The sequence below is a fragment of the Monodelphis domestica genome, chromosome 3, assembly GCF_027887165.1.
Source record: "Monodelphis domestica isolate mMonDom1 chromosome 3, mMonDom1.pri, whole genome shotgun sequence".
NCBI lineage: Eukaryota > Metazoa > Chordata > Mammalia > Didelphimorphia > Didelphidae > Monodelphis > Monodelphis domestica.
Window position 1 is genome coordinate 272,342,356 of NC_077229.1, and position 23,644 is coordinate 272,365,999.

Genomic DNA, 23,644 nt, shown 5'->3' on the forward strand with positions numbered 1-23,644 from the left:
GAGTAATGCTAGAATGGCATCTCCTGGCTGGTACTCATTCCTGGGTCAAAGGTGGACTTGGATCGATATTTTATAGAGACTCCTAGAGCATGACTAAGCAGCCTGTTATCATCACTCTAGTCAGTCTGACACTTTACCCACATTTTATTTTAAGGCTTTCATCACCTGAGACATGCATTCTTACCTTGTGAAAGGATCATTTACCTCAAATGGGGTGGGGTCATTTGGTTCATTCACCATTACAAATATATAATACAAATTAGACTCTTAAATATACAAGAGTACAAATGAGTGTTGAGATCATACTAGGGCTGGATAGCCTACTAACAGTAAGAAATGAGGAACTGGTAGCAGAAGCACTCTAGGCACTAGGATAACAAAAACAACTATCAATTTACAGCCATTATTTTATCCTTACAGCAATTCTAGGAAGTAGACTAGTATTATGTCCACTTTGCTGATAAGGAAACTAAGACAAGTGAAAGTTAAATCACTTGCTCAGGCTCACACAACTAGTAAGTGTCTGAAGTGGAATTTGAACTCAGGTCCTCCTGACTCCAAATCTAGCCCTCTATCCACTGCATCAGCTAGCTGCCCCCTAAGCTATGCCATGTGCAAAAATGTTGGAATGGGACCAGAAAAGCATGTTTGCAGGATGACAATTAATCTACAGTTTAGAACTAATGTATAGGATATGAAGAGATTTCATATGAAAAAAGTTATAAAGGAAGGTTGATGCTCTATTGAGGATAGTTTGCATGATAGATTAGAGTTTGGACTTTATTTAAAGACATTTGAGAACTACTGAAAGCTTTTGAGCCAAGAAATGACTTAGAGCAGCATCAATCTGTAGGACAAAATCAGAAAGGTAAGAGAATCACGGCAAGGAGACTATTTATTATTGTTCGTGAGTTGTTTCAGTTATATCTGAGTTTCATTACCCCATTTTGGGTTTTCTTGGCAGAGATAGTGGAGTGGTTTGCATGTCCTTCTCCAATTTATTTTACAGACTAGGAAACTGAGGCACAAAGAAGTTACATTGCACAGGGTTCCTTATCTAGTAAGTGTCTCAGGCCAAATTTGAAAAATGAGTCTTCCTGTCTCCAAGCCTGGCATTCTATCTGTTGTACCACCTAATTGCCCTAAGGGGGCTATTATAAGAGGGCAGAATAGAAATAATAAGAACTTGATCTATTGTGGCAGTTAAAAGGGAATGATAGAGTGTTTACTAGTGGAAAACTCAAATTAATTTCAGTTTTTTTCCAACTTAATTTATTTAATTTTCTAATATTTAGTTATTTACAATAGAAGTTGTATTTAAGTAAAATGCATCTGCTAATTCAATGAGAATACTTACAAACCAGAGTTCATATTTCAACTCCAATACCTATTACCTTTATGACCTTGGGCAAATCAGTTAACCTCCAAAGACCTTAGTTTCCACAGCTGTTAAATGAAGGAGTTGTACTAGATGACCTCTGAGGTTCCATCCAGGCCAGATCTGTGGTCTTATGATCTTAGCAAGCAAATTAGACCAGCAAATTAGCAGTTTATAATGTTTGAAGGAAAATAGTGAAGTGACAAGGACATTCTCAGTTAATATGAGTAAAACTTGAATCACATATATCATAGAAGAATCTTTTGCACATTTTGCTAATTTGACATTCAGATGGATTTCTGTCTAAATCAACACACTTTGAAAAAGGTAAAATTCCTCCATGTAAGTGAAAAAGAATATAAGAGCAAAAAGAAGGAAGCAATTTTTAATCTTTCTCTCTGAGATGATGTTACAATTAAAGTTTCAAAGTGTAAGCTTGAAATAGGCTTTGTTCATTCAGGAAAGAAAATATAGGTGGATTTAGTGATGTGAAGAAATTAAGTTTTCAAAGAGGCTGCTTTGTTTTGCATTAAATGACTTTGGATTAAATAATAGCACTGATACTGTTGGTGCTTGTTTTCAGTGGAAGGAAATGTTATTGTTCAATGATGGCAGCTACAGTGTATACTTGATAACAAAAGTAAATCAGTTGAGTCATAGTGGTCTGATAGCTGCTTATAAGGTCCTTGTGACCCAGGAGTTTGTGACCTGAGAAACCTCTACTCTTCTTGGATTTGCTAAAGTAGTTTAAAATTCATGATCTTCACATTCGCACAAACCCCAAAAGGTTTGGTTTGCTATGATCACATAAGATTAAGAAATCTGATATATATTGGTCCCTTTGAGCAGTTACTCCTAGTAGTTAACACTGGTGGTGGTGGAAAGACTGAAGCTAGAATGAAGGGTTTTCTTCCCTTTCTCTCAAAGCTGAAAATGAAGAAGGATGTAAAATCAAACCTGACAGTTTCAGAATTCTGATTACTCAGTATCATTCCATTTTTTGAAATCTATGCCAAAAATACTGAACCCAAAAGTTACAAACTGTTCTTGCATCTAACTGGGAGAGGCACACTCTGCATTTAAGCATATTCAGAAAGTTGTTTATAAAGCATTAAAGATATAAGGCTGAAGAAAAGTAGGTTTGGGACCAGGGGGAGGGAGGGGCAGTGACAGAAAAGCTTGGCAGACATTACAGCTCTGTCCAGAGGCCAAAAGGCAGATAAATCACTGCTGGTCCCCTCTGTTATTATTGAAATGGTTCAGCCCTGGGGTTTAGCTGAAGGACTTAAAGGGTTTTGAAGTGCAAATCGGATGGTGAAGGGTAAACCTTTTTAGAGTTTCATTTTGATGGATTTTTTTTTTCCTGTGTGGATTTCTGGCACAGACTATTTTCTGGAATGGGGACTTTAAAAAATTGTTTTGTTTTTTATCAATCAGGCAATAAGAACTTTCCACTGGGGTGTACATTTTCTACGTGCATATTGATCCTATTGTATTTAAAACTAGTTCATTTAACTAGGTCTTTTTAAAGCCTTCACCAATAAGACTTGCATTAATGAAGCTGTCATTTCAAGGTCATGCCTTTCTGTTGGTAATTAGTGTTAATGTCGAAAGTTACAGATTGTGGAACTATATTGTTGGAATATTACACTTATTAATTTTATCGAGTTCCGTAGGTTTAGAAAATGCCAAGAGAAGCCGGGGGTAAGGGGGGGGGGGGTCTTTAGACAAAAACTATAGTTTGTGTAGTTAAAAGATCAATTCTATTTTTGGAGACAATGAAGACAACTTTTTTTGAGTAGTTGCTTGCTGAGACCTGCTAAGCTTTCAACATTTTTTTTCCCAGCCCATGTTACAGTTCAGGTGTTGTATACAATTGGGAACTCTTCCCCTTCTCTTCCTTCCCTCCTCCAATTGATTTTCTTGTTTCCATTTGTTTTTTTCTTTGTATTTGAGTGTATTAAAATGAGAGATTTTGAAAGTGTGAAATAGCTGCCAGTTGTACTCAAGAGATTTAAAGACAAAGATTTTATAAGAATGGGATTTTCATTCCTCAAGCTGGTACAATTTCTTTTTGGTCAAATTAATATAAACACATGATATAAAATTAGTGATTAGAAAGTCATATCATATCTTGTCAGTAAAATCATGAGGAGCTGGGGGAATTCACTGATCACACTTAACAGAACGTCACCACAACTAATAACGACAGTGTTGTAAACTTAGGGTTAGGAAGACATTAGTCCCTAATACTTGGTGCATTCATTGTCTTAATCAATTTTTAATTGAATAAAATATTTATATTTATCATTAAAAAATACATGGACCTGCTACTCTCTTTAAAAATAAATTATTTATAGGAAGCAGTACTTTTGCTCTTTGCTGGGAAATAGCATTTCTAAATAACTTTGCTAAAATGAATATTTCCTGTCATTTATCACAAGATGTTTTTAATTGAACTCTGGGTTCATCTTTGTTTTGTGTTTCTTAATATTTCCCCTTCGTATTATAGATGAAATGAACAATTTACATTTTGTAGCTGTTTCTTTGACACTGCTATATTAAGAACCACATAAAAAGTTGAAGTAAAAAACCAACAAACCTTGCAAGGAAAGAGTTCTCTGCATTTACTCTCCTTTCCTTAGTTTGTTTCTGGGAGATGTTAATATGACCTTTCCTTTGTTAGAGAAGAGATCTATAGCACTTCCCAGAATCCTCTCTTAGCTGTCTTTTATAACCCAAGTTGTAGGTTGTGTAATGAATGGAGTTCTTATCTTTTGAACTGACAATGTATATTGGGGACAGTGTATATCACACTCTTACTTTTTACTTTCTTAGTATTTGATTTTGATGTGTGTACAGATTCTGGAACAATAAAATTCAGTTATTACACATTATTCAACCATAATACTACTTTTTACAGACCAGAAATGTCAGGAAGTTGATGTTGTAGTATATCCTGAAAATTTTTGAAATATGTGTAAATAAGTTTTATTCAGAGTATTACCAAATAAAAAGGACACTTTAAAACACTTGAAAAATCTCTTTTTTCACTCAGTCTCTTGCCAAGTGAATTGCCCCAATATAGAAGCTGGGGGGTAGGGGAGGTGGGGGAATAGTGAAATGCAGAGTAGAAAGGCAATCTACAAATAATCATTCTTTTTTTGTCTTTGATTGTGCCCGATTTTTTTTTTTGGCAATTGTTTTCTTTTTCACTTAGAAGAGTTTTATGGTCCAATGTCTGTCAGGACAGCCCCAGTCTTAGGTTGTAGTTGTATTTCTCTCTTGAGTTCCTAGAGGTGATGTTATCTTTTGTTCACTCAGCAGTATGGTTGTTCCTGAGAGCATCTGTCACTGTAGGCATTACAAGATGGATGAGTCTCCAGTGAACTGCTGCTGGTTGAAGCAAATGGTGAAAATAAGAAAAGACAAGGGGGCTGAGGGTCTGCAGAGGGGACAGACAACAAGGAAACGCTGTTAGAAATCAAGAGTAAGCTGAGCAATAGAAGAAGAAAGAACAAAGATGGATCATATGTCATTTTCTAAACCACCTAGAAATCTGCATCTTTGGATAACTGCAATGATCCAAGTGGTCATCTGCATCATGGTAAATAACTCTTTGCTTTTATTGTTGTTTTTCTGTTAATGGCAATGGGAAACTAAGAAAGGTGTGTGAAAAATTACAGTAGTTTATCGGATTTTTTTTTTGTGCTTTGTGCTTTTGAGAAACAGAGCCTTTTCAGGTATTCTTATATAAAAGTAAACATATACAGTTATTAAAATGTATTAAATTTGTAATGAGATTCCCCAGTCCCCCATTTACTCACCTCCTACTCCCTTTCTGAATACTAATTACAATTTTGCATGGGAATGATAACTCTTAACTGTAAATATCCAACATTCAACCCTTGGGGACAGTTGAGCAGATTTTTTTAGTGTATTTTAAACAAGTAACTGACTTTTAATAGGTTCTTCGAAGACAACAGGGAAATATATTATTGATTATTGGTTTCGCAAAATGAATGAACTTGGAGATTTTATACTGTATAAAAAAGAATCCATTTTGGTGGTTCTGGAAAGTCAAAATGTGTAGGAGGATGAAACCAAAGCCCCACCTAATGGAGGTTTTCTAAGACTAGAAGACTGGACAGAAGGGAATGGAAGTAGAGAGAGAACTGTAATTGAAAAATGATTTTGTCAAACGATTTAGCATTGTTCTATGAAGAAGAGTGCTGGTTGAAAGGCAGAAATTAAGATGATTAGAAGGTTTAAACCATCCAAATGGTGGAGGATCTTCCTTCTCAATGGGTGTAAATAATAGATGAAAGGGGAAGAGTGACAACAAAGGATCAGGGCGTTTAACAGAATGTGTGCAGCCTGAATGAAGGTCTGTGGCCCTGGGCCAAAGGTCTTAGCTTTGAGTGTAATTAGAAGAAAATACAAAAATGTCATTACTAGCAGGTGAAGTGTGCAGCACGTGGCCGAAAAATAGCAATAATTTTAGACCCAGGAGCTATTGGAATTGGATTACAGACTTTTTTTAAATCATTGGGAGCCTCATAGAGCCTTAAGAGTTCCAGGGGAAGTAATGGAGTTTGACCTTGTTGACCATCTGTGACAGCCTTAGTATTGGTGGTGTGGTATAGCAAGGATGCACAACTCAGAATAAAATGCCTATTTGGGACTGAAAATTATGTAGTTTGTTCTGTTTTTTTTTTCCCTGATGACCTTCCTCCTGATCAGTAAAAGAGGTAAAGTAAACTGTTTTTTAACTTCAAAACCTGAAATTGCCTTGTTTTTTCTTTCTATTTTCTTTGCTTTACTTTGCTTCCTTCCTCCAAATTTGAGATGAAGGGATTGTAAAACTAAAAATCACTTTATTGAAAAATTAGTTTTTAAAATGTTTTCTTGGTTTCCTAGTTTTTACTGTGTAGTCGATGAAAATGTGCTTTTTTTTTCAAAGTACTAAGCAGATGGGAAACCCTATATATTATGTATATATAAGTAGTTTTTCAAATAGTTTTTTTTTATTTTACATAATTCTTTACTGTTCTTCCTAGTTTTTCTTCAGAGTCTAGTTAAATGATTGTATTTAATAAAATTCTGTAATTCTAATTCTAAAACAAGTAGTATTAAGATTACAGCTTAATACAATGATAAAAGTAACTTTTTTCCTTGCAGCCAGATTTTTTCTTAATAAATTAAGAACTATAGCCAAAAATAGGAAAACACTCCACTTTAAGCTGTTTTCCATTATAGAATATTGATGTTTTATTAAATTAATATTTTTTGGACTGAAACCAGGGACCATGCGTCTCAAACTGTGAAAAGTAAAAATACTAACAAAGCGGCATTAACTTTCGCTTGTGCTCCTGGCAAGACCAAACTTCCAAGAGAAAGGAGGCTTTTTAACATCATAAGGGCACCCCTCAAAAATGCAGACTTAATTTAAATTTTTTTCTTTTGTTTTATATTCAACAAGAACCCAACCCAAGGGCAATAATTACTAACGAGTATATACACCTTTAGAGATCTGGTTCGTCACCTTTAGAGATTAGGGAAGGAGGCTGCCTCTGTATTTAACCAGTTGTGATGGATGCAGATAGAGATGAGGCTTTTGTTCGTTTTAAAATATAAAATAGAAAACTTTTGGAATTGCTCCTACGTCTCTGGCTTTGCTTTTTTTGCAGGTGTGAAAGAGGCTTGGGTGAAGTCAGGCACTCTGAAGCGGCCCGGAGCGGCCAGCGGCAGCTTCGGCGGCAGCCGTGGAAGTCCGAGCAGCCGCAGCGGCAGCAGCAGCGGCGGCGGCGGCGGCGGCGGCAGCGGCAGCGGCAGCCGGAGCAGCCTCGGGGGCGCGGCGGCGGCGGCAGCAGCAGGCTCGCGAAGTCTTTGCTCCTGCCTCAACCATGAACGTGTCTCAGAAAGGTTAACACAGAGAAGCCAAGGTACCCATCACAACACGATTTTTTTCTAGCCAGTGACTTTTCCTCCAAGTTAAGATTTAGGTGGGTTTTTTGGTTTGTGAGTTTCTTTCATTTTGGAATTTAACGAAGCTTCTGTATTGATTCTTGTACTGATTTGACCCGTCCCAACATCCTATTATTACTCTCCTACCTCAGAAACACACCAAGGGAAGTGGGGGGGTGGGCGGGGGGGGGGAGAAGAACATTTTTGGAAGGATCCATTTCCACCCCGAAAGGTATTCATGAATTGTTATCAGTAAATAGGGAAGATGAAGTATTTGCTGTAGAGTTTGCCTCAGTAACCGAGTTTGCCTCAGTTTCCTCATCTGTAAAATGGGGATAGCACCGACCTCCCAGGGCTGTTGGGAGGATCAAATGAAATAATAATTATAAATTATTTAGTACGGTTCTTGGCACATAACGAGCTGTGTGTGTGTGTGTGTGTGTGTGTGTGTGTGTGTGTGTGAGTGTGTGAGGTTAGCTAATGTTACATAAAAATATGGGATTTTAGTTTCATATGATTATGGTTTTATAACTGGAAATTCTTCCAGGCTGCTACTGGTTCAAACAAATAGCCCTAAATAAACCCTCTTTTGAATACACAAAACACCAACCTGAGGAGGGTGCTCTTTCAGAAGAGAGGTTACTCATTTTACTCATTTCCCCCCACCCCCCCCCACCCCCCCCATCTTTTAAGATGCTTGCCACCGGGTTAGGACACTTTGAACTTAGAATTAGGGAGGGTGGCACTCACTCTGACAAAGACTCCTCAGAGACCCTTCTTGAGAGTTAAGAATTTAAGGATGGTGGTTTGAGGCAACCCTGCTTATCAGCAGCAGCATAATGGATTAAGACCCTAAGACACTGTTTTTCTCTCCTTTGGGGAGGTTACAACGCGCTTTAAATGACCCAGCATTTCCAAGGGAGGCCAAAGATCTTTTTCTCTTTTATGACCTGTCGTATCCTTTTGAGGCCAAAAAGAACAAGAGGGTCATTACCACTAGGGTCCAGGTTCTGTTTGTTACTTAAGGTTACCAGGAAGATTACAGAATCCCAGTAGCTGGTTTAACATTTGAGCCTGGCACATCTGGAAAATAGTCGGAAGAGGAAAGTTGGGGGGAGGAGGAGAGACAGAGAGAGAAAGAGAAGGAGAGGGAGAGAGAAAGAAACCCAAACTGTTGAATTTTGTTTCACCAGGTGCTAGGAGGAAGCAACAGTAGCCTTTTTGATATGGGAGGCAAATTCTGTGGCCCCTGAAGTTAGGCCACAACAATGGAAGAGGTCAAAGGACAGCTGAGTGGGGTCAGTGAGACACCATGGGGTGTATTTTGTTACTTAGTAAAAAGGAGCAGCCTCCTAAAACCTTAAAGGATTCTCTTGAAAAATCTGTGTTGTGAAAAGGTTTTATGAGTCTCATGGCAAAAAGTCCTGATTTATCTAAGGAATGCTTGCTTTTTGTCTGAATGAAAGGATAATCCTCACCAAATGTTGGCAACTTATATAAGCAGTCAATATAGATCTGAAAGAACAGTTAAGGTTGAAGTGTACTTTGGTTTCCAAATTGTTTATAATTTTAATGTTTCTCTAGCAAAAAATTCTCTGCTTAGTGAAAAGCCATTTGTTCTCCAGACTCACACCCCAAATAAATTGTCAGGAAAAGAGAAGTAAGAAGAAAGATGAAATGAGTGAATGGTACAATAAGTTTGGGGCAAAATCCTTTCTCTTTAAAGTAACTTATTAAATAATAATATTTTCTAAAAGCAAAATATACATACTTTTTATTTTAAAGTATAATTAATTAAAGCTCACTTTCCAGCTCTCTATCACTCCAAAACATGTTTTATTTCACTGAAAGAAAAACTTTAAAACACAAGAACTTAGTACAAGGTAAAAGGTATCTTAATTTATTTTAAAATTTCAAACTGAACAAATAAAGTAATATAATGACTGGACTTTTCTGTAGTAGGTGCCTGATTGGGGGGGGGGGTGTATATTAGTTGTATTTAATTTTAAAGAAAAAAAAGAGTCAGTTGATGATTATTATTTGGTACCTTTCAACTAAATTAAATTAATATAAGATACTCTGGCATGCTAGGGATTTTTAGGGATAGAGAGATGAAAAAGGATACAGCTCTTTTCTTTTAAGAACATACAGTCTTAAAGTGAGGTGTATACAAATAGCTAACAAAAATTAATAATGATTAAGTACATAGAAGAGAGCAAATAGAAAAGTTGCCAGAAAGAGTTGGGGGGCAGGAGGATAAAGATTAATAGAGACAGAGAAAGGGGGATAGAGAGAGCAATCATAAGAGATGATAGAAATCAATATCTCCACATTTTTGGATTAATAAGTAGGGAACCAATGTCAGAGTCAAGCTCTTAGGATAAAACAACAACAATAAAGAATTTGCTCTTTATAGAAGAGTGGGAAAAATAACTTTCTAATGCATGAAAGGACATCTTTATAATATACCAGACCTTCCATTACCCCAAGAACTTTATTCCAAAGATTGTGGATACTTTAGGAAAGGGCAGTTTCTTGATGGACAAATTTATTGTGGAGATGATTTTCTACTTTGTAGAATAAGTACACTTTCTAAACAGAACAGATACATTATGGAAATGATAATGTGCTCAATTCCAATTTTCTCAAGGTAAATAAATGTATCTTTCAAAAAATACTTAAGAACCATACATCTCATGGCTGTTAATTGCTTGTCAAACAGAGGGATTTTAAAATATTAAAATTGTGGAAAAAATGACAGATATCAACTTTAGTAAAGTCTTTCAAGACTATAAAATGGAAATACTGTATCAGAAGATGGAAGGGAAAGATAAAGTTGGCAAGAATGACAAATTTAGATAGAAAGTGTCTTTTGTCACTTAAAATTTCAAGTTGATTTAGGATATAGTTTTTCTTCTCCTAACTGGATTCTCTTCAGGATGTCTTTTTTTATAACACAAAATATTTTAGATATATTTATGTTTAAATTTATTCATTTGTGGAAAATATGGGATATTTTACTAAAATGGGGAAATGGAAAATTCTGCTAATTTTGAGGGGAAAATAATTCTGATTTTCTAGGCTTTCAAAAAGTAATTATAGAAAATTAGCTTCTATTTTAGAGATAGCTCTACAGTAGGGAACTATTTTTTCCTTTAACTTCAGACATAAACCTTTTATTAATGAATCTTCTGAATGCATAAGGAAAAATGAAATCCACTTTCTAGATTTAGGGACCTGTGAAACAAAAAAGTCTCCTCATTTGATTATAATCGTTGATTGTTTTAGTTTGAATACTATGCTCAATCCACTTTCAAAATTTAGGAAATAATATAGAAAAGGAGGAAAAGAGAAAGGATCCAGATGAATATTTCAAATAGTTTCTTGTACTCTTCTGAGTCATTCAAGTGTTTCAAGTTTGAAAAATTGGAGGGAGGTAGCTTTTGAAATTCATTTCTAGTATGAGGGGAATTGGTTTTTGCCCTAGGCGTCTTATGCAAATGTTTAATGATTGTTATGATAAACACCTAAAGTTTTGGTTCTTTGTTAAAGTTGTATGGACAGCTCTATGTGTGGCAAGCATGATGAATGCTGTAAGCCACACTTTGGAAGCATTTCCCTGTATTTAATGTTTTCTGTTCTGGCTGATTAGCTTTGCTCTATGTTGAAAAATTGGTCTCTGGTGGCATGGTAGTGGTCACACATTGACTATTACTGTTTTGTATCTTTGATGTTGCCCAGGGATAGCCTCTGGTCATTGCACTAGCTCCAGAGATTCTTGACAGAGACTTGTTTATTTTACACAAGAATTCATGGTATTCAAGGAAGAAAGTTAAGACTTCCAGAAGTAACAAATAACTCTTCATTACATGGAAGAATAGTAGAATTGGGCCCAGAGTAGGAATGGGAAGGGAATAGAAATATAGAAAATATGTCAATGGCCTCTATCTTTTCATTACCACAGCCTCCACTAAAACATAATTAGAAGGGCAGTTGCTTCTTAAGCAATTATTTCTCATCAGTTAAGAAAGTAGAAAATAGAATTCTTATAGTGATATATATATTTTAACTAAGCTGCTACATGTACTTACATAATTTAAAGTTATTGTTTTGGCTAAAGTGTTGTCAGAACAGAGATAGGACAACTTCTCCAGACTACTAGTAATGGATGGAGAGTCTCTTAAAATAATTTATGCCTTTGTAGGTGGCACAGTAGAGTGCTGGACTGGCCTCAGACACTAGCAAGAAGGCCCATGGCATGTCAGTTTACCTTACTATTGGCCTCAATTTCTTCATCTGTAAAATGAACTGGGGAAGGAGATGGCAAACTATTCCAATATCTTTGCCAAGATAATCCCCAAACGGTCATGATGAGTTGGATACCACTGAAAATGACTAAAAAGTAACATACTGAGAAAATTTTGAAGACAAAACAGAAAAAACATTAAATCACTTGTTTTTAATGAATTCAGTAAAATTAGTCACCATGTGCTTTTTTTGAAATATTCTTGAACACACAATTAATTATCCATTTATTTTAATAGTGTCCAACTCCTGATGACTCCATATGGGGTTTTCTTGGCAAAAATACTGGAATGGCTTGCCATTTCCTCCTCCAGATCACTTTATAGACGAAAAAACTAAGGCAAACAGGATTAAGTGACTTGCTTAGGGTCACACAGCTAATGATGGGTATTGTAAGTATTCTTATTATAGATTATTCTTAATATAAATGAGATGATGAGGAAGTTGAGGGTCAGAGAGATTAGATGGTTATACGACCACTTACCCTGAAGAATGTAAACTCTCTGACTTCAAGGAGTTTCCTTTCTCCCTTCCATCCATCTCTCATTCCCTTCCTTCTTTCCTCCCTCCCTTCCTCCCTTCCTCCTTCTCAGCCTTGTTCCCTCTCTCCCACCTCCTACTCTGGGGCTAGCATATAGCAGATTCTTGATAAAAAACTTAATGAATGAATGTTTTATGGAAGAGTCAGAACTGGGATGAAGACCAGATCCTCTTAATAGTTGATATTTATTTAGTACTTCAAGGTTTACAAAGCTCTTTGCATAACTAATCTTGTTTTTATTCTTATAACTGTGCTGCTACTTTATAAATAAAAAAATGGAGGCTCAGAAAGATAAGTGATTTGTTCAGAGTTTCAGCCAGTCAGTAAGTGTCAGAGCTGAAAGTAAAACCCAGATCCTGAGTTAAAATTCAGTACTGTCACTAGGTTGCAACTGTCTCTTTTATGAGAATCATAGACTGTTACCAGTGGGAGTAGGGTGGCATAGTGGAAGGGGAGCTGATTTTGGAGTCAGAGGACCTGGATTCAAATTCTATCTCTGGCTCTTTTTTACCCATGTAACTTTGAACAAATCATTTAATCTCTGTGGGCTTCAGTTTTCTCTTTTTTTTTTTAAATGGAGGGCTTAGATTATTAAGTTGCGTCTAGATCTGTAGTCTTGTGAATTGGAATCCATGTTTTTAGCTCTCTTTTTATGTGCTCCTATATGTAACCAACATTAGTTTTCTATTTTGGATAAAGCTCCTTTGAAATGGAAACTAGGTTTTACTTTTTTTGTACAGTTCCTTGCATATAAAGTCATAGATCTATGTTACTGCTGAAAGGGATATGTTGGTTAATAAACAATTAAAAGGCCATGAATCATACAAGTTCTGTTCAATTCAGGAATCTATAATAATTATCTCTGTGAGGTGGTAGTGTGATAAGCACCCACTGAAAAGACAAAGATAAAGAGAACTGGTATATATGTCCCCAAGGAGTTTATAATCTAGTAAGAAAGATAAGATGTATTAAAAAAAATGAATGTGGAAGAAATTAGAATATACCAGGATCATAGGAAAATAAAGAATGTTTATGAGTATTCAAAAGAGGAGATTATTTCAGTCTTGGGACAATTTGATCTCTAGCTCTGTGACACTGGGCAAATCACTTAACCCCCATTGCCTAGCCCTTACTGCTCTTCCATCTTGGAACCAAAATAGAATCTCAGGCAGAAGATGTGGGAGAGAGAGAGAGAGAGAGAGAGAGAGAGAGAGAGAGAGAGAGAGAGAGAGAGAGAGAGAGAGAGAGAGAGAGAGGGAGAGAAAGAGAGGGAGAGAGAGGGAGAGAGGGAAAGGAGTGAAATGTGACTGAGAGGAAAATTGTGACACAACAATAATAGAAAAGTTGGGGGTGGGGGCAGGGAGGAAGGAAGTAGAGTTCATTTCTGGACAAATTGAGTTTAAGACGTGTAGGGTCATATTCCAGATGTCTGAAAGAAAGTTGTAGATGTAAGACTGGGTATCAGGAAAGAAGTTAAATCTGGATGAGCAGATCTGAGAATCATCCCAGAGGTCATCAACTGAATCCAAAAGAGAAGCGATCACTATGTGAAATAGTATAGAGCAGTGATGGTGAACGTTTTAGATATGGAGTGCCAAGCCCTGCCCCCATTCCATTCACTAGACCCAGTGCTGTGCGCACCCCCCCCCCCCCCCCCCGGGACTGAGTGTCTTCCCCCGACTCCTGGTCACTCCTTACACATGTGGAGAGGGGACTGGGAGTGGCCCCAGCACTCTGCTCCCCTCCAGCTATGTGCTATGCTATGAGCTCTGTTCCTCTCAAACCTAGCTCTTCTCCAACCCCATCACAGGAATCATCTTCACCACAGACCCAACAGGCTGTTGTCTGCTCTGCACCCTCACACAGCATGTCAGCCCTTTCCCCAAAGTCTTGGGGGATATCTATGATTCATAAGCATAAACTGGTTGAAGATCCAGCAAAGGAAGTTCAGAAAGAGTGGTTAGTATAGTAAGAAGACAATCAAGAGTTACCAGTGTCTCAGAAAGCTAGAGAGAAGAGAGTGTCAAGGAGAAGGGAATGAGTGTAATCCATAGTGTTAGAGGCTGCAAAGGGTCAAGAAGGATGAGGGCTTAGAAAATGCCATTACATTTAATTTGCCATTGCCCAAATAAAACTGAATTTTTGCTCAGCCACTGAGGATATATACACACACACACACAAGCATACACAATCCATATGTATATGCACAATATATATGTATGTAAAGTTAGAGATCCCAGCATACATGAATGCATTTATATGTATATGTGAATTATTTTAACAATGTAGATGTATTTACATTATCTATTTTAGAGTTTTCTTATAAGGAACTGTCACTTAAATTTTGGTGAAATACTATTATGATATAGCTACTCCCTCAAAAAATGAAGATTAGGGGGCAGCTGGGTGGCTCAGTGGATTGGGAGCCAGGCCCAGAGATGGGAGGTCCTGAGTTCAAATGTGACCTCAGACACTTCCCAGCTGTGTGACCTGGGCAAGTAATCTCCATTTCCTAGCCCTTACCCCTCTTCTGCCTTGGAACCAATACCTAGTATTGATTCTAAGATGAAAGGTAAGGGTTTTTAAAAAATGAAGATCATAAACTTTCTACCTCTACATGACCAGTTTGATCCTTATCCATAACCTGTCATAAATTCTTCATAGAAAATCTACCTAAGGCACTGGAAGTCTTCCTCTGGATATATCAATATTTTGTGGATAGAATCTTTTTATCCCTTGCTTTGGCTATTTGACAATTAATATTTTTTATTCTGCCTTTCTGTAGCAAGTCACCTTTGACAATATGTTATACTCATGATACAGCTTTCATTTGTTCTTTGGGACACTTACAATTTTTTTCCTCCGAAATTTTAGTGTTTCATGACTGACATTCATACAACATCACTGGGGAAATATTAGATTTTTTTTAGAGAATAAAACTGTATTGACATTTAAATTTTTTTATATCGTCAAAATTTCTTAATATACCAACCTCTCAAAGAACACTCATTCTTTCAGGGAATAAAATAGAGAAGGGGAAACTATTTGATAAAACTAGCCAGTATTCCAGAAAGAGTATTGGTATTCCATACCTCTTGTTCTCTTCCTTTGCTTCTGTGAAGAAGCAGGAGAAGGCTTTCTTCTCATCTTTTCTTTGTAGTCAAGCTTGGTCATTTATAATTTAAAAGAATTTCATTTCAATTTCTTTGTTGTTGTTCTTCCATTTACATTGTTGTAGTAATTGAATATATTGTTTTTCTGCTATTGCTTGCTTTGCTTTTTTCCAAATCTCATGCATCCCTCTATTCATCATATTGTTTCCTATATAACAGTAATATCACACAACTGTTAAACTATTCTCCATTTGATGAGTATCTTGTTTTCAGTTCTTTGCTATTACTAAAGTGCTGCTATATATTTTTTTGCTGTGATAGGGCCTTTGTTTTTGTCATTGACTTTCTGGGAATATGTACCTAGTATTAGAAACTCTGCATCAATGGTACCTACATTTTTCTTCACTTTCTTTGCATAATTCCAAATTGCTTTCTGGAATGGCTGTACAAAATCACATCTCCATTCCTAGTGTGCCTGTCTTTCCAAAACCCCTCCTACACTATTTCTGTTGGGGGGGGGGGGTTCAATGTTACCAATTTGATGGGTATGAGTTAAAACCTCAGAGTTGTTTATATTTGCATTTCTTTTGTTATTATTTAATTAATAATTTAATCAATTATCCTTAATTCTTTATTATTAATACTATATTAATATTATAAACATGTAGTGTTGATATATTAATTAATAACTAATAAAAATTACAATTAATTATTTAATTCTTAGTAATTTTCAGTTCTTTTAGAGAATTCTTTGTTCATATCCTTTGTCTGGTTATGTATTTAGGAGTGCCTTTTCATCATATTGTTCTTTTAGTTGTGTGTATATTTCAGAGATATACCAAATATAGAGACTTTTACCCCCTTATCAGCAGTTTGGCTTCATATATTTTCTAGCTGTATGATCCTGGGCAAGTCACTTAACTTCCGCTTGCCTGTTTCCTTGTCTATAAAATAAGGATAAAGTAGCACCTACCTTATAAGATTGTTGTGAAGATAACAAGAGATAACATTTGCAAAGCCTTTTTCAAATCTTACAGCATTATATGAAGGTTAATTTATTAGTTTTATTTGAGCAAAAGCTCAAGTTCATGTAATTGAAAATACTTATTTTTATTACCTCTCTTATTTGATTAAGAATTCACCCCCACCTATACCTTTGAAAGATACATGATCTACTTGTTTTCTGATATTGCTATGGTATAATCTTTAATATTCAACTCCTTTGCAGTTTTAATTTATTGTGGAATATAATGAAAGATGTTGAGTTAAACCTAATTTATCGCCAAACTGTTTTACACTTTTCCCAGAAATTTTTTTTAAATAGGGAGTGCTTCCCTAGGTCAATTTTGTTTTGGAGCTACAGTTTTTGTTTTATTAAACCCTTACATGCTACTTAAAATTGATACTAAGTATCAGTTCTAAGGTAGACAATCAGTAAGGGCTAGGCAGTGGAGGTTAAGTGGCTGGCTCAGGGTCACACAGCTAGGAAGTGTCTGAGTCCTGATTTGAAAAAGAGGACCTACCAACTCCAGACCTGGTGCACTTTCCACTATGCTACTTAGCTGCTACATTACATGGTGTTAATAATTGCTGATTTTTAATATAATGTGAGGTCTGAAAGTACTATACACCCTTCACCCCTACTTTTTTTCTAGGGCTTTTATTTCTCTGAATGAATTTTATGATTTTGGCTAGATCAATAAAGCATCCCTTTGGTAGTTAAGCATAGCACTAAATCTAAAATGTAATTTTAATAGTTATTTTCATTTTTATTATATTAAGTATTAAATATTCCTGTAGTTACTTATGTTGTTTTTTATTTCTTTGGGAAACAATTTATAATTGTTTATAATATAGACATCAAGTATACTTAGCTAGATTACCAGATTTTTTTTTCTTTTGCATTATTTTGAATGAGACTTCCCTTTGCATTCTTGCCTCTTAGATTCTATGATTAATATGTAAGAATAATGTTGATTTTTGTAAGTTTATTTGTACCTTGGAATTAAAGTGAAACTATTGCCCTAATTAGATTTCCTTGTTAATTTCCTATGATTTTCTAATTAAGATATGTCATTCTGAAAGTGAAGCTTATATGTATTTTCATATACTTTCTTTGATTTGGGGGGGGGGGAATCTATGCATAGTAGTGGAATTGCAGGGTCAAAGAAGATATACAATTTATTGACTTTGAGAGGCATAGTTCTAAATCCTTTTCCAGAATAGCTGGATCAATTTGTAGTTCTATGCACTGTGCATTAGTTTAAGGAGAGAGGTTAAGTGATTTGTCCCACATCATAGGTAATTAAGTTGCAGAGTGAGGAATTTATCTCTTGTCCTCTGACACCATATCTAATACTCCTTATGCTGTTACTTGTGACTCTGAGTTGTCAAGTACAAAGGCCAGTTTGGAGGTTGGAAGGAGGTCAAGGCAGATTGAGATTTCAATCATCTGTGTAGAGATGATTCTTAAATCTGAATCACACAAGAGACCTAAGCAGTAGCCTTCTCATCTAATCCGTATCTGAAAAAGAATTCTCATTATAAACAGACCTAACAAGGAATCTCAACCTCTGCTGGAAGACTTTCATTAGGAGAACCCATTATCTCTGGAGGCAGACCATTCCACTTTGGGGTGGCTATAATTTTTATGAAGTTTTCCCGATATCCAGTATACTTTCGTATCTTTGCACTTTCCACCCTTTGCTCCTGATTCTGCCCTCTGGGACCAAATAGAACAAGTATTCTCAAGAAGTCTGGCAATGAAATGCAGGAGGAAGATAGGCAGCTGCAAGGCATATGGCAGGGATCTAGGAAATTGCTTCGTTTTTTATGTAGGAAAGATCTGGACATATTTGTAGGAAATGGGCAAGGAGGCAGTGGGGATTGAGAAATCAAAGATATAGGAGAGCATGGAGATGATTTATGGAGTCAGGTCCTAGAGCGATGGAGAATGGTTGTGTGAGGAAGGGTCACACAAAGGGAGCAGTTAGCCTGGGCAATGAAGAGGGATTATGAAGAAACACCCCAAACAGGAAAAACAGTAGTCAAAGGGAAATGCCAGTCTACTCTCCTTGAAATTTTCCTTTTTCTTTGAGTCCAAACAACAGAATTCTTGATGTGACAGCACTTTTCTCCATCTCACTATCCCCTGGACCAGTAGTCCTTGCCTTTCTCTGATAATAAAACTTTAAAGACTCTTTTCAAACAGTGCATCTTCCAGGCATGTATTAGTCATATAAAACTCCATTATACATGCAATTAGAAGTATTCTGTTTATATAATCCAGAGTACCAGAGTATCAACATAGTGAAGCATAAAACTGGAGAATATGGTCACCCAAGAATTTCTTTATTTCTGGCACAAGTTTAAAACAAAGTATGTATGTGTGTGTGTGTGTGTGTGTGTACACACATGCATATATGTATATATGTCTGTGGTCTCATTCTCATAAAAGTTAGCTTTACATAGGGCTGGTGAATGTGTCTTTAGAGATTAATTCTTAATTATTTGATTCATTTTGTTGTAAATTGTTTTTTCTTTCTGTCAATTTTAATGATTTTTATGAGATCTGTTAAAAATGCAACTGCTTTTTGTAGACTTATCTTATTCCTTGCTAGTATCCTTATTTTTTACTAATAAAAAGAATTTTATTAGTTCAATTAAAAATTATTTATTGAGTCTCTTGGTTTTTCTAACTGTTTAAATCATGTAATCTACAAATTTTAACATTTTAACTGTCATTTACTACTTGTTTGATGCTGAGCTGGTTAGCACTTCAAAATTATATCAGAAAATCTATGAGCATTTATTAATACCTACTCTATGCCATATTTTGTAGTAAGTACTAGAGATACAGTGGCAAACATGACAGAGCCACCTCTTTTCATAAACTTACATACAATAAGTCTAGATTGCCTGATCATGCCCCCCCCCCAATAAACTTCATTGCCTTCAAAATTGAACTCATCAACTTTATCCCCAAATCCTTTCTTCTTCCTAATATCCCTTTTACTGTTGAGAATGCTACTAACCTAACAGTTACCCAGGATTGCAACCTAGGTGTCATTCTCAATTCCTCACTCTCTCTTACCCACACCTACTAGTTTTACGTTTTCTCATATCTCTTGAATTATGCTCCTTTCTCACATTGGACACTATTTCAACTCTAGTACAAGTCTTCATGATACTACACCTGAATTATTTTATAGCCTCTTATCTTTTTATCCTTGGCACAGATTTCTCCCATTCCAATCCATCCTCCATTCATCAGTCAAAGTAATTCTTAAAATTCAAGTCTGATCATGTCATCTACTTACCTCTCTCCATTCAGTAAACTTCAGTGGCTCCTTATCAACTCTCAATATAAAGCCCTTCATGATCTGGACCCCTTCTACCTGCATATACCCCAAATTCTCTGCAATAAAATGACAATGATTTCTTTGCATTTCCCCCCATGTCTGGAATGCTCTCCTACCTCATCTTTGCCTCATTATTCTCTGGCTTCCTTCAAACCCGAAATAAAAGCCAACCTTCCATAGGAAGCTTTTCCAATCCCCCTTAATTCTAGTACCTTCCCTTTGTTGATTTTTCCAGTTTATCTTGTGCTTAGATTGTTTGCATGTTATCTTCCCAATTAGACTGAACTTTTTAGGGAAGAGAATATCTATTACCTTTCTTGGGATGTTTAAGAATTGGCACAGTACCTGGCATATGGTAGCATTTAATAGATGTTTATTGATTATCAGTATAAATAAAAGTGATGACATTGCTTTCATTACCACCTCTTAAACAACTAGGAATGCTAATTTTTTCCTTTGCATTTAATACTTGCCTTGAGTTCTTAGTTGATAGTTTTTGTCAGGATGAGAGAAAAGCCTTCTATTTCTGTACTTAATGAATGCTTGTAACATGAATAGATGCCATTTTTAATCAAATATCTTCTGCGTATAGCACAATAACCATAATATTTTTATATAATTTATCTTATAGATGAATTGCTATAGCCAAAATTTCTTCTCCCTAGGTAGCAACTTCCTACTGCTAAGCATCTCAGTAGGCCTTCAGGTAGCAGTCAAAAATCTAATTTTGAAACATACTTTTGAAGCCTTTTTAACTGGATAAAACCCTCCTGAAGATCATATTTTGCTAGCATCATCTTTCTAAAACTTAGGGTCATTTCCTTACTAGAATAAAGCATTGGAGTAGTATTTTTATACATATGACATGAATTTTCCCCAATATTGAATTATCCTTATATTCCTGTTAAGAATCATCTTTGATTATAATGAATAATTTAGGTAGATAGCCATGTCCTAGTTACTTGGATATATACATATATCCTAGTATATATAGAAAAGTATACACACACACACACACACACACATATATATATACATACACATACATATTTATAGATATATAGATATAATTCATTAATTATAATGGCTTAATGTTTTCTTTTTCAGATATATCCCTACTATTCTGCATATCAAAACTATATTTGTCTCATTGGAAAAAAAAGAATAAATTAAATAGTATACTACCTTTCTACATATTTACTATTACTATTGTAATTTCTATTACTCGTTATTAGTTCTGTTATTAATATTTTTAATTAATACATTTATTAGTTTTAAATATAAATACATAACTATATATAATATGTTAAATATATAAATTAATTGATAAAAAGTTACTATTATTAGTTCTGGCCTTCAACAATTTAAATAGTACAGTATTATAACTATTAAAAATTGGTGCCTATTAATAGTACCATGCCTGTCATAGTAAACATAAATACATTTTAATTGAATAAATGAATAATTATTCAACAATCCAATCCAATAAACATTTATTAAAACACCTACTATATCTAAGGCACTTATGCTGGCCTCTGGAAATTTGAAGATAAACTAAAATATCTTCTTTCTATGAAGAGCTTAAATTATTGATATTTTAAAATTATTTGTATTTGGAATGATTCTGTTAAGTTTTATTTCTTGATTTTTTTATTGATATTCAGTTCTCCCTCCAATTTTGCCTGATTTTTTTTAACTTTTTGTTTCTTCTCCTAAATCTCATCATGATTTTTCCTGCTGATGTTAGTTCTCTATTTAATGTACTTGCTATCCATCTAACCTTCTCTTACATAATTTTTTGTAATTCTTTCAAGCTGCTTCAAATATTTTTTTCAGTATGCCTTTTTTCTTTCATTTATATAATATTTTATAGTTGCAAAGCATTTTTCTTACATTTTCTAACTTGATTTTCACACTAACCCCATAAGTCAAGTTGGATACAGGCTCAGAAAAGCTGTAAGTTAATTGCCCAGTGTCATCTGGCTAGTCAATGGCAGAGCCAGGACTTAAATCCCAATCTCATGACTCTGATGCCAATCCATTCTAGTCTTTTTTTATTAAGCCTTTCCTTGACTTGTTCCCTGGCAAATTTGCTAGGGTCCTTCCAGCTCCCCCGATTCCAATGTTGGGATCAAGGAAACAAAATCCATTTGATCTTTGCTTTTGCATAATATGCCAGCAAGAGAGACATCCAGTGTTACCCAGTTACTTCCTAACACTATCTATTTTGTTCCATCTATGTTAAATTTGCTTTAAAAAAATCTCCCTCCCATAACCAAGCGTTTTAAAAGAGTAATTCTCAAATAGTCAGTTGTATGTAATAGAGTAGTTAGAGAACTAACCTTAGAGGGAAGACCTTGAGAAGCGAGTAGAGGAGAAAGAGAAGGAAAAGGCAATTTCATTTTTCATAAGGAAAAGAGATCCATTTGATAAATGTATCATTTTAGCCTTCAATTAAAAAGAAAGAAAATGTTCTTGTCAGAATAGAAAAAAAGCTTTATTGAAAAAAGAGAAAAGGAAACAATAACAAAAGTAACTATTTTTAAGGGGAATTCTACAAGTATCATAAACATGTGGTACAGATGATTTAGAAGGATCTTTTTTTAGACCTGGCACCTAATGAATTAAGTGCACATGAAATGAAAAAGAGAATCACATTCTCAACCAGCTGTGATACAAATGGGTCTAACGTCCTTAGAGACAGAAGGCTCGTGCTTATTCTGCATTCACTCTGGTACCCTAGTGTGCATTCAGGTTTTTTTTCTTTTAAATAAGTCATCCTTGGATCATTGTTTCCATTTATTCCAGTATTTGGAGTGTGGGTTTTTTTTTGTATTTTAGTTTCATGCCTATCTAGCTTCATGCCTATTAGCCACCTGTCCTTAGCGAGAGCTTTCTGTTTTCATCCTTGTCCTACAGCTGTGCTATATTGACAAGGACAAAGCAATTAGCAAAAACTCTCTGCTACCAAGAGTCTTTGTTGAAATAATTCAGTAGTATTCTTAAATGTACTTGTTTTTGCCTGATGAGTTCATTGTGTTTTGTTTTTGTAGATGTTTGTATTCTGTGTTGGAAGGAACAATTTTGCATACCCCTGTTAGCATAGGAAGCTAATATAGTAGGTGTGTAAAAAAAGATGTCTCTGGTCTTTTCTATTCTTTCCCCCTTCCTTTGCCCTCTTCCTTAATTGAGTAGTTATAGCTATTATAATGAAAAAGGTGGACACTATACACACACACACACACACATACATACATATAGTAGTGTAAGTCCAAAATAGTTATTAAAATTAAAATATAGATAGGTTGTCTCATCTGATTTTTTTGGTGGGAAAAGTTGATTTTTAGGTTAGGAGAAATTCATTGAGATTGTTTAAGTTTTGCTTTGCACACTGGAGATACACAATAAATATGATGTGAATGAGTAAAGTTTTCATGTCCAAGGATGTATGTTTAGAAAACTAATGACTCGTTGTTTTGGGAGCTTCGTGTATGGATATAAATATTGCCAATCAGAATATTATTCTCATTGCTACTTACCTGTGCAGATCAAAACATTACAGTTCCAAAAATTTACCCCTTAGGTACAAGAACAAATACTACAGATTGAAACATTACTTGCTCCTGTGATATTTCCCATACACACCCACAAAAGAAAGACTGATAATTGAGAAAAGCTGATAGAAGCTTTAGCAAGGGGTATAGAGATCTGCTTTAATATTCTTGCCTGTCAGGGGAATCTAGGTGGTTCAGTGAATAGCATACTAGGCTTAAAGATGGGAGATCCTGGGTTCAAATGTGGCCTCAGGCACTTCCTAGCTGTGTGACTCTGGGCAAGTCACTTAACCCTGGTTGCCTAGCCCTTACCACACTTATGCTTAAGAACCACTACTTAGTATTGATTCTAAGGCAGAAGATAAGGTTTCAAAAAAACAAACAAACATTGTTTTTCACCACTGTCCTTTCTTTCCAAAAAGGAT

General features: G+C 35.4%; 1 protein-coding gene across 7 annotated transcripts in view; it reads left to right on the forward strand.

Moving 5' to 3' along the window:
- GREB1L (GREB1 like retinoic acid receptor coactivator) overlaps positions 1 to 23,644 on the forward strand; it is a 350,508-nt gene that overhangs the window by 178,483 nt on the left and 148,381 nt on the right. For 6 of the 7 annotated variants that reach the window (XM_056823781.1, XM_016431665.2, XM_016431666.2 and 3 more), the window contains one exon: positions 7,069 to 7,323. The gene's annotated coding sequence lies outside the window, so the exon portion shown is untranslated. Of the gene's footprint in view, positions 1 to 7,068; positions 7,384 to 23,644 lie in introns of all 7 variants that reach the window. The other variant, XM_007487635.3, reaches the window with a different exon arrangement.